Source organism: Hippopotamus amphibius, chromosome 2, assembly GCF_030028045.1.
Source record: "Hippopotamus amphibius kiboko isolate mHipAmp2 chromosome 2, mHipAmp2.hap2, whole genome shotgun sequence".
Lineage (NCBI taxonomy): Eukaryota > Metazoa > Chordata > Mammalia > Artiodactyla > Hippopotamidae > Hippopotamus > Hippopotamus amphibius.
Genome location: NC_080187.1, coordinates 214,606,749 through 214,616,589, shown reverse-complemented (window position 1 = coordinate 214,616,589; position 9,841 = coordinate 214,606,749).

Sequence of the window (9,841 nt, the reverse complement as noted above, 5' to 3'; positions counted from 1 at the left end):
GCTCCTGAGCAGCTCTCTGCCTGCCGAGCGGTGAGCCCAGAGCCTGCACGGCTCCTTAGCCCACCTGTCCTCCCCTCCAGAGTGGGCCTTTCCCCCTTCCCAGCCTCCACCCCCTGACCACGTCCCCTGGGAGGCCCGGCCATGCTAGAAACAGCCTCTGGCCTCCCTGCCTTCAAGGGGCCCATTCTGGGAGGGAAAGCTGATCAAGGGAGACCCCGTGGGATAAACCTGTAGAGATGGAAGTGTGTGGGCAGCAGGCTGGAGGGCAGGGGAGGTGCCTGAGTGGAGATGAGGTCCTTATTCCGGGCGGAGCCAGGAGGCAGGGCAGGGGTCGGTGTGCGTGCGCAGAGGGGACAGCTGGAGAGCGAGGAGGGACCCTGGGGCAGCCTTCGGTGTGCTAGTCCCAGAGTTCGGCTTTTCAGACCCCAGGGGAGTGATAGGCCTGGGGTGCGATTTGTGCTTTGGAAACTCTTGAGCTCCCTCCAAGATAAAGCGAATAGGTTTTAGAACCCTGAAGGATGTGTGAAAAGGGGCCCCTGAGCAGGGTTGGGAGGCGGGGCGGGGAGCTAGAGGCTGTTCAGGGGGAAGGTGGACAGAAGTGGGACAGGACCAGGGATGGAGGTGGGGGGGGCACCCTGTGGGGAGATGCAGAGAGGACCCCAGACATTCTTCTCTCCCTTCCCTTTGTTCCCCTCTCTTCTGCCCCTTGAGCAGGGACCCAGGCCTTTTGGGATTTACTGGGAGATTTTCCTGAGCAGTAACTACTGCGGAGGGGAATGTGGCAGACTGGAGACGGTTCCTCTCTCCGAATCCGAGCCCAGCTCTGGCTGGCTTGCACACCCCACAGGGCTGGAATCGCCTCCAGCCATGGACTCGCTCCCTCCCCTTCAGTCTGCCTTGGGCTCTCCTGGGCCAGCCCCATGCAGCAGGCTCGGCCTGGTTCTCTCCTCGCCCACACCCTGCCTTCCCAGGGTGACCGGGGCAGCAGCAGGTGCTCAGGCCAGGAGTCTGAGAGTGTGGGGGACCCCAGTGAGCTCTGGGCTCCGGGACGAGGCCGGGGGCCACCATCACCTTTCATGATCCTGGGCAGACTGGGCCTTTCCTGGGCCACATTCTCACGTGGAAGAGGAAGGAAGCTGGACAGGGCCTCTGGAAGGCCCCTTCTTGCACATTGTCCTGGGTTCTAAGACTCATTTGGTCTTTGGAAGGAGCTCAGAGTCAGTGACTTGGTCAGTTAGTGTTTCCAGCTCACACCCGGGCACACGCCACCCCTCCACAAGCCCCTCGATGGCGGGGGAGAGGGCAGGAGGAGTGGGTTCTGGGAGCGGCTACTGGAGAAAGTGGGGCTCAAGCCCTGGAACTGCCTGGGTTACTGGGCAACCTCCAGTGAGGTCCCTGCCCTCTCTCTGGACCCCAGTAAGCTCCCTCTTCCCTGTGGGGATTATCTGGGTGCCCCTATGGGCCTACAGCAGGGGACTTGAGGGACAGAACATACTCCTTCGTCTCTATGGAGGCACCGGGAGAGGCCAGGCAGGCAGGCGGGTGGGAAGCTGTGTGCATCGAGGCATGAAATGAGCCCGTGTAAATCCCATGTAAATGAGCCAGCAGGGAAGGGGCAGGCGGGGCACAAGGCTTCTGCCCTGTTTTCCCCTGCTGGGTAAGCATGGAGAGGTACCCAGTATCGTGGCACCCACACCAGCCTCTCGGGGGCCAGGCTGGAGACAGGAGCCAGGCCTGTTCTTCTGCCTTCTGTCTTGTGCATCCCGCCCCAGAGGGGCACAAAAGAGAGAGCAAGACTGTGAAAAAGCAAAGCTCAGCTCTCCTGGAGAAGCTGGCAGGGCATGGGGACTCCTTTATGTCTCCCCCTACCTCATAATTCTAAGGGCCACTAAGGTTTACCCCGTCGGTCAGTGTTCTGCCATCCTGTCTCCCTTGGGGGAAGGTCACTGCCTTCTCATCTCTCTGCTGCTTGAGACCCTTTAACAGCTCCCGGCATTCCTAGCCCTGAGAGCCCTGGTCTTCTCTATCCCTGTCTCCCCTCAGTCCTCCACCTTCCTTTGCTGGAAACAGTCAGTGCCTTTGCGCCTGAGTCTCTCCCCTGGAATGCCAGAAGTAGGATGCACCCAGGCAGAGGTTGCAGAATGACCTTGAATTCCTCAAAGGAGTCCTAGACCCCACCGGGCCTCCACGCCTCTACTGCTCAGTCCTGAGCTGGGGGAAGATGGAGCTTCAGGGGGAGCGCACCTGGAATCAGGCCCTGGGGTCCTCGTAGGGGAAGGCACAGGGCCTGCCCTCAGGCCCTCGCAGCCTGGTAGGGGAAGCAGATGTGGGGCTGGATGGTGACCATACTTGCGAGGGTCCTAGGTGGGGGTGGGGTGGGTGGGGTGGGGGTGAGGTGGGGTGGGGTGGGGGTGGGGGAACCAACCCATTTTGGGGGAGGTGTCAGGGAAAGTGTGGAGGGAGGCTTGGAGGATGAGTAGATGCCCCCCAGGTAGAGAAGTCAGTGAAGAAAGGAAGAGAGGATAGCATTTGCAAAGGCCTAGGGGTATGTGAGGATTTGGGATGTTTCGAGCTGAGTTGCAGTCATGTGAGCTCCAGGAAGGCAGAGAGACGCTTGTCAGTTTTGGTCACAGCTGCATCTCTAGCACCTAGAATAGTGCCTATAATACATTCTTGTTGGATGAATGAATAAAATGAAAGAGGGGAGAGGTTCTGGAATTGAGATTAAATTACCCCGTCAGTGTCAATTCCTGGGGCCAAGGCCCTAGATGGTTTTTTTTTTGTTTGTTTGTTTTTATTAATTTGTTTTTGGCTGGCTGCATTGGGTCTTCATTGCTACGCACAGGCTTTCCCTAGTTGTGGCGAGTGGGGCTAATCTCCGTTGTGGTGCACAGGCTTCTCAGTGCGGTGGTTTTTCTTGTTGCGGAGCATGGGCTCTAGGCGTGTGGGCTTCTGTACTTGTAGCACGTGGGCTCAGTCGTTGTGGCTCACAGGCTCTAGAGCACAGGCTCAGTAGTTGTGGCACATGGGCTTAGTTGCTCCGTGGCCTGTGGGATCTTCCCGGACCAGGGATCTAACCCATGTCCCTCCACATTGGCAGGCGGATTCTTAACCACTTCCCCATCAGGGAAGTCCCAGACCCTAGATCTTTATCTTGTAGATTCTAGGGAGTCATCGAAGGATTTTGAGCCGGGGCGGGGTGGATGATGCTGGAAATGGTGGTAAGGATGATGGGGACCTGAGACCTAGTTTTCCTCATACCTTATCCCTGGCTCCCTCACTCCAAGCTCACCACTGTCCCCGCCACCCCCTCCCAACCCCCAGGCATTTCCAGCTCCCTCCAAGGCCCAATTTTAGCTTCTCATTGTTTGAAAAAGCAAGTGGAGGGTCTGGGATAGGCTTTCCCAGCTAGGGTTCTGGCCAGGAGGTCTGTGGGTACGGGCTGGTGGAGCAAGCCTGAAATGGCTAATTTAGGCTCAGGAAATACGTCTATGTTGATATTATTTAACTCTGGGAGGAAGAGGCCTTGGAGAAAAAACAAAAGCAAAACCTGCAATCCCAGGGTCACTAGTGGACACAAGCCAGCTCCCCATATGAGAGGAAAGAGCACAGGACAGCATCCAGGAGGCCCTTGTCCTGTTGATATGCTGGTGCCTTTTGGTAGGATGTGGGTGCCCATGTGGGTGCCCGTGCCAGAAGTGCTGGACCCACACCTGATTAAAGTCCCAGGAGCCAGGTTAGCAGTTTTCTCAGGCTGGGCAAAATGAATGGGCTTGAAACAGCTAAGTAGAGATGAACACATACTTGGGGTTGGGCCTATAACACAGGTGCAAATACATGAGCTGCAACTTTATCCAGCTCAGTGGTCCTGCCCAGGTCCATAGCAGACATCACTAATCAATCACGGCATTCCTTTCTCCTGAGCTCAGATGAGCAACTTCCTCTAGAACTGCATTCTCCAAGGGCTACTGAGCGCGTGAAATGTAACTCAACTGAGTTGAGATGTGCTGGAAGTATAAAAGACATACTGGATTTTGAAGATGTAATATGAAAAAATAATTTATTTTATTAATAAGTTAAATCGTATTGATTACACATAGAAACGAAAATATTTTGGATAGGTTGGGTTATATAAAATATATTGTAGTTCATCTCCCCTGTTCCTTTTAACTCCTATTTACTGTGACTATTAGAAAATTTAAAATTATCTGTGAGCAAATGTTGGAGAGGGTGTGGAGAAAAGGGAACTCTCCTGCACTGTTGGTGGGACTGTAAGTTGGTACAGCCACTATGGAAAACAATTTGGAGGTTCCTTAAAAAACTACAAATAGAACTACCATATGATCCAGTCATCCCACTACTGGGCATATACCCAAAGAAAACCATAATCCCAAAAGAAACGTGTACCATCATGTTTATTGCAGCACTATTTACAATAGCCAGGACATGGAAGCAACCTAAATGCCCATCAACAAATGAATGGATACAGAAGATGTGGCATATATATACAATGGAATATTACTCAGCTATAAAAAGGGATGAGATGGAGCTATATGTAATGAGATGGATAGAACTACAATCTGTCATACAGAGTGAAGTAAGTCAGAAAGAGAAGGACAAATATTGTATGCTAACTTGCATATACGGAATCTAAAAATGGTACTGATGAACTCAGTGACAAGAACAAGGATACGGAGAATGGACTGGAGAACTCGGGGTATGGGAGGGGGCGGGGGGTGAAGGGGAAACTGAGAGGAAGCGAGAGAGTAGCACAGACATATATATACTACCAACTGTAAAATAGTCAGTGGGAAGTTGTTGTATAACAAAGGGAATCCAACTCGAGGATGGAAGATGCCTTAGAGGACTGGGGCGGGGAGGGTGGGGGGGACTCGAGGGGGGGGAGTCAAGGAAGGGAGGGAATACGGGGATATGTGTGTAAAAACAGATGATTGAACCTGGTGTACCCCCCAAAAAATAAAAATAAATAAATAAATAAATTAATTAATTAAAAAAAATTATCTGTGAGCCACACTGCTGTAGAATACCCCCTGTGTGAGGGCATTTTGTCATTTTTGGTCACAGCTAAATCTCTATCACCTAGGACAGTGTCTGGCACGCAGTAGATACTCAAATGATTATCTGTGGATTGAATGCATGAATCCTCGTCAACACTGCTCTTTCAGGGACCTGCCACTGAGGGATCAGACGGAATGTGTTTGCTAGCCTGCAAAAATCCCGTTTGTGCTTTCTGATTTTAGAGCTTCATCACACTCTCCAGACTTCTCTGATACCCAGGAGGGGCAGCTGGAGGTGGACTCGGGGGAGGGCACTGCTCTACCAAGGGTCCTCTGGAAAGGAACTCTCTGTTCCTTCTCATGAGGAAGCAGGGCAGTGTGCAAATGATATGAAAATCCCTCATGGGTGTTTGCATGTCTGGGGGTACTGGGTATGCTTCCGGTCCACTTCCTGACCCTAGCTCCTGGTCTCTAGGTACAAAAGAGAAAGCTCTGGAGACCTTGAGCTCTGGGGGTAACCGGGGCCACTTTAGTCTTTCCCCAGTAAGCAAGGGCTGTAGCCTGGAGCATCCTTGTGTCTCTCCAATCCATCAGGAGCCTAAAAATAGTCTGCAGTTCCAGCCTCCACCACAGCCAACTGCGTGAAGCTGGGCCCTGTGCCCGCCAGCTCCTCCGCAACCCAGACTGTCTGCAAGGTCTGCCCCAGCCACCAACCCCCGTCTCCTTAGCTTCAGTCCATCCTGGCCCCTGGGGACCCTGAGCTCAGCGTGCCCACTGTCAGGCTTGACGAGGGTTTGCCTACGGCTCTGCCCTCTCTAGCAGACTGGACCCTGGACACCTGGACCTCCAGACCCCATGCTATGTTCACTCTCCTGTTCTTGAGGGGATGCTGGACAGACACAGAGGCAGGTGAGGGTGTTCCAGGCAGTGGAACCAGCACATACAAAACCAAGTGGTATGACAGACCGTGGCATGTGGGAAAGGGTGAGCCGTTTGGAAGGGCTGGTTGAACGAGATGGAGCGGTGGGGCTAGAAGGTAGTAGGGCAGGGCTGCTGGTTCCCTCCCTCCCAGGCATGGGTCCTTCAGGTGTCTGTGTCTTGTCCCATGGGGAGGGGGCTGCCCCTCTGAGATCTGGCAGCCCATAGTAGGGCTGTTGCCATCCTGTCCTTACGGTGTGCAGAGTCCAGGGGAAGCGCTCAGTGCCAGGGCTCTGCTCCCCGCCACAGACATTTCATATCTATGATTTGTGGGAAGCCCTGTGCCTTCCAGATCTGAGCTTCTGGGGTCCCTGCCTGCTCATCAGGGCTGCAGGCGGGCAAGTGGGGCTCCCCATTGAGGCCAAGAGGGAGGAGGTACTCAAGGCAATCTGGGGCATCTGGCAGAGCTGGGACCAGAACCTCTGAACCCTGATGCCCATCTGGGAGCTAACCCCTCACTCTGAGGCTGGGTAATCACTTCTGGGGGCACATCCTGGCCTGAGTCTAAAGAATGGCGGTTGGGGGCCCAGTCTGTGGAGGGCCTTCCTGGTGGCAAGAGTGAGCGTGCAGGTGAAACTGCTGGCCCATGACGATGTCCCCACTCGAGCTGAGCAGGGTCCCAGCTGCAGGAAGTGGGGGCAGCGGATGTCACAGTCATTTTCCTCTTCTGGCGGGGGGGAGCAAATTTGGGGGAAATGCTGAGGTCACGGAGCAGTTCTTTCTATAGCTGGTGCCAGGACTCCTCTTACCAAAAACCCCTTCTTAACCTGATATCTTCCAGTAGCCTGGCCACAGCCAGTATGGGCAACACCTTCCTCCACCAGAGAGATGGGCCGGTGAGGCCGGGGGAGGGAGTCAGAGCTCCCTGGCCTATCAGAACCTGGCCTACAGCCCAGGATTCTTGCCTCTTCCTGCCCCCACACAGTACCCTCCCTCAGGAAAGCAGGTGTGGGTGTGATCTAGACGCTTCTTGGCCGAGGTGAAAGTGTTTGAAGGAGGTATTTAGATGTTTGAGGTTTTCTCACCCCCCCCCCCCACTGTTCCCCTCGTTTCCCAGAAGGTTGAAGCCCTCCTCTTTGCACATAGACCATGACAAAGTATCAGTTTTAGGATATTTGTTCCTGGTTCTGGGGTCTGTCAGAGGTGCTCCCCTCCCCCAGCTACCTCAGGAACCCAGAGCCACCTGGAGCTCTTCTGTGCCCTGAATAGCATCCTTGGGACCTTAGACCCATTTCCTATTTTGAGGAAACCACAGCCCTTGGAGAAGGCCCAGACTGGCCCTATGAGTGAGGAGGTGTGGGATTGTTGACATCCTAGCCCTGATACATCTTTTCCTGAAATCCACCTGCTCCTTACTCATCTCCCCTGGAGACATCCTCACCCCTACCCCAGGTCACGGGTAGAAACACAGGCAGTGGGTCAGGGTAATGAGAGAAGACTCACGTGCTCTGGGAGTCCGCACCAGGGACGATGGAATTGAGGGCTTCTCTACCTCTACACCTTTCATGTATACACATAACAGGTACACGGGACCACACACATTACCTGCTCACATGTACACACACGCAGACGTGCACATATGCACCCACCCACAGAACCCTCCCTCCTGGGGTCCTGCCTACATACTCAGATGAGAGGGGGTCATGAGGCTCTTTGTGTGTGTCCGCAGGCTCAGGGCAGACCCACGTCTAATTTCCCAGCTGTCCCTGTCTCCTTGGAACTGGCAACTGGGGGCTTGAAGATGCAGGCTGGGAGCCTCACTGACATCTGGGGAATTTAGTAGGGAATCACTGGGTCAATAAGAGCTGCAGAGAGAGAAAGAACGAGAGAGAGAGGGCTCCAAGGAGGTGAGCCATGTGGAGCTGATGCCCTGGCCCAGAGGGTGTTCTAGACCCTCCCCATTTAGGGCCCCTTCCCTGTGGTCCTGCTGAGATGTTCTATGACTTATCTGGGAGCTAGGGACAGAGGACCACTGGGCCACAGGAAGCCCCAGGGTGAGGTGGCTGCAGGGAGGAAGCCTGACAGTGTGTACCGCGCCCACAGAGAGCTGGGGCTGGATGTCCCTGGCGGGCGGGAGGCGGGGCATGGGGACAGAGGACCTCCGTTCAGTCCTTTCAGGACAATGGGCCAGAGAGGCCACATCAGGTATTTGAGTTTCCTGGGCGGGTCGGGGCTTTCCTAGAATACTCAGACTTCCCGGTCTCCCAGGGTTGAAGTGATCCCACAGGAAGAGAGGGTTTGTGTAGGCAGGAAGCCCCTGGAGACACCGAGGGCCTGCCCTGCCCTGGCATCCGGGCTCAGGTGGTCCCCGGCGTGTTCTTTGTCCACCACTCTCAGTACGTGCCCAGCCCTCTTTTCAGAGCAGCCCTCTTACCAAGCACCTAAGTACAGGCTCTGCATGCAGGAGGCTTGTGAGGGGCAGGAGGAGCCAGGGCTGGGCACCTGTCACCACTGGGGTAGAAGCTAACGGCCCTCCGGGGACTGGGGCTGACCCAGCAGGAGACCAGAGATCTCCTGAAAGGTACCACTGATCTCTATTCTCTTTGCCAGAAAAAGGCATTGGTTAGCCAGCCACCTGGTTGGTCCTCAAAGGGCAAGACGATGAGGGCAATATTACAAATACTGGTAACAGTGGCTGCACACCATATATCACACCTATGCCTGGGACGGTTCTGGAAATTTTATATGAATCATCTTAGTTAATTTTTTCACCAGCCCTATGAGGCTGATACGATCATTGTCTCCATTTTATTAAAGGAACTCAAGCACAGAGAAGGTAAGCAGTTTATAAAAACCTCACAGCAAAAAATTGCCATTAATCCTTGTCCTCAGAACACTGGGCTTTTGGACTGTTTTCTCTGATCTCATTCACTCATTGTGTCGTTATTTTTTATGCTCCTCTTCTTTGCTGGGCTTGCGGTTGACCCATGGGATATATATAGCAGAGGTGAGCATATAGGTAAGTGGGGGCATCCCTCTGGCAAAATGAAAGAGGTCAGGTCTGGGGCAGAGGCAGCCCCAGGGGATCAGGGCTCCTCACGCACCATCCGCTCACATCTGATGCTTGGACATCAGAGGAAGATAACGGGGCCACTCACTCCAAAAGGCTCAGTGAGGGAAGGGCCGCCTGCCAACCTCTCCTCTGAGGGGCTAGAGGCAGGCTGCAGGGTCTCAGCCCCTCTGTCCTGTCTGGGGGGCTGCCACAGGAGGGGGGGGAGGGGATCAGCCTTCTCCTTTCCCTGGCTCCCACCAGAACCATTTCAAGGAACACCTGCTTTGGGGGTTGGAGGGAGCCCACATCCTGCTTCATCAGCATGAAGTGAGCATTTGAGCACAAGGACCTCCATGGGGGCCCGAAGCTGAGTCAGGCTGAATCAGGCTGACTCAGTGGAAACCTCTGCCCACTAACGTCTCCAAGCCGGTTACCACGGTCAGACCAAAGGAAGAACTTCCCAACTGCTGGTCCATATACTGCTGGATTGCAACACCTCATCCCACTTGTGAGGCAGACTCCCGATGGGGAAACTGAAGGAGCAGACAGGACCAGTGCCAGAGCCCAGACGGCAGCCAGCCCCCAGTTCCCTTGTCATGGGGGCACCCGCCCTGGAGCTGGGATACAAGGTGAGGGTGTCATCCTCCTACAAGGCCCACTAGGTCTCTTCCCATCCCACCTACTCGCAGGCTGAGTCTGGAGGCAGGGGTGGGGGGTGGGGATGTGGCCTTCCCCAGGACAAAGAATGGCTCCTGTGGAATGGTATTTTCAGACAGACATGAATAGATGAGGAAACCAGCCAGCCAGATAGGTTTGGCCTTCCAACTTGTCCCTAGGGAGGTTGTTTGCTTTT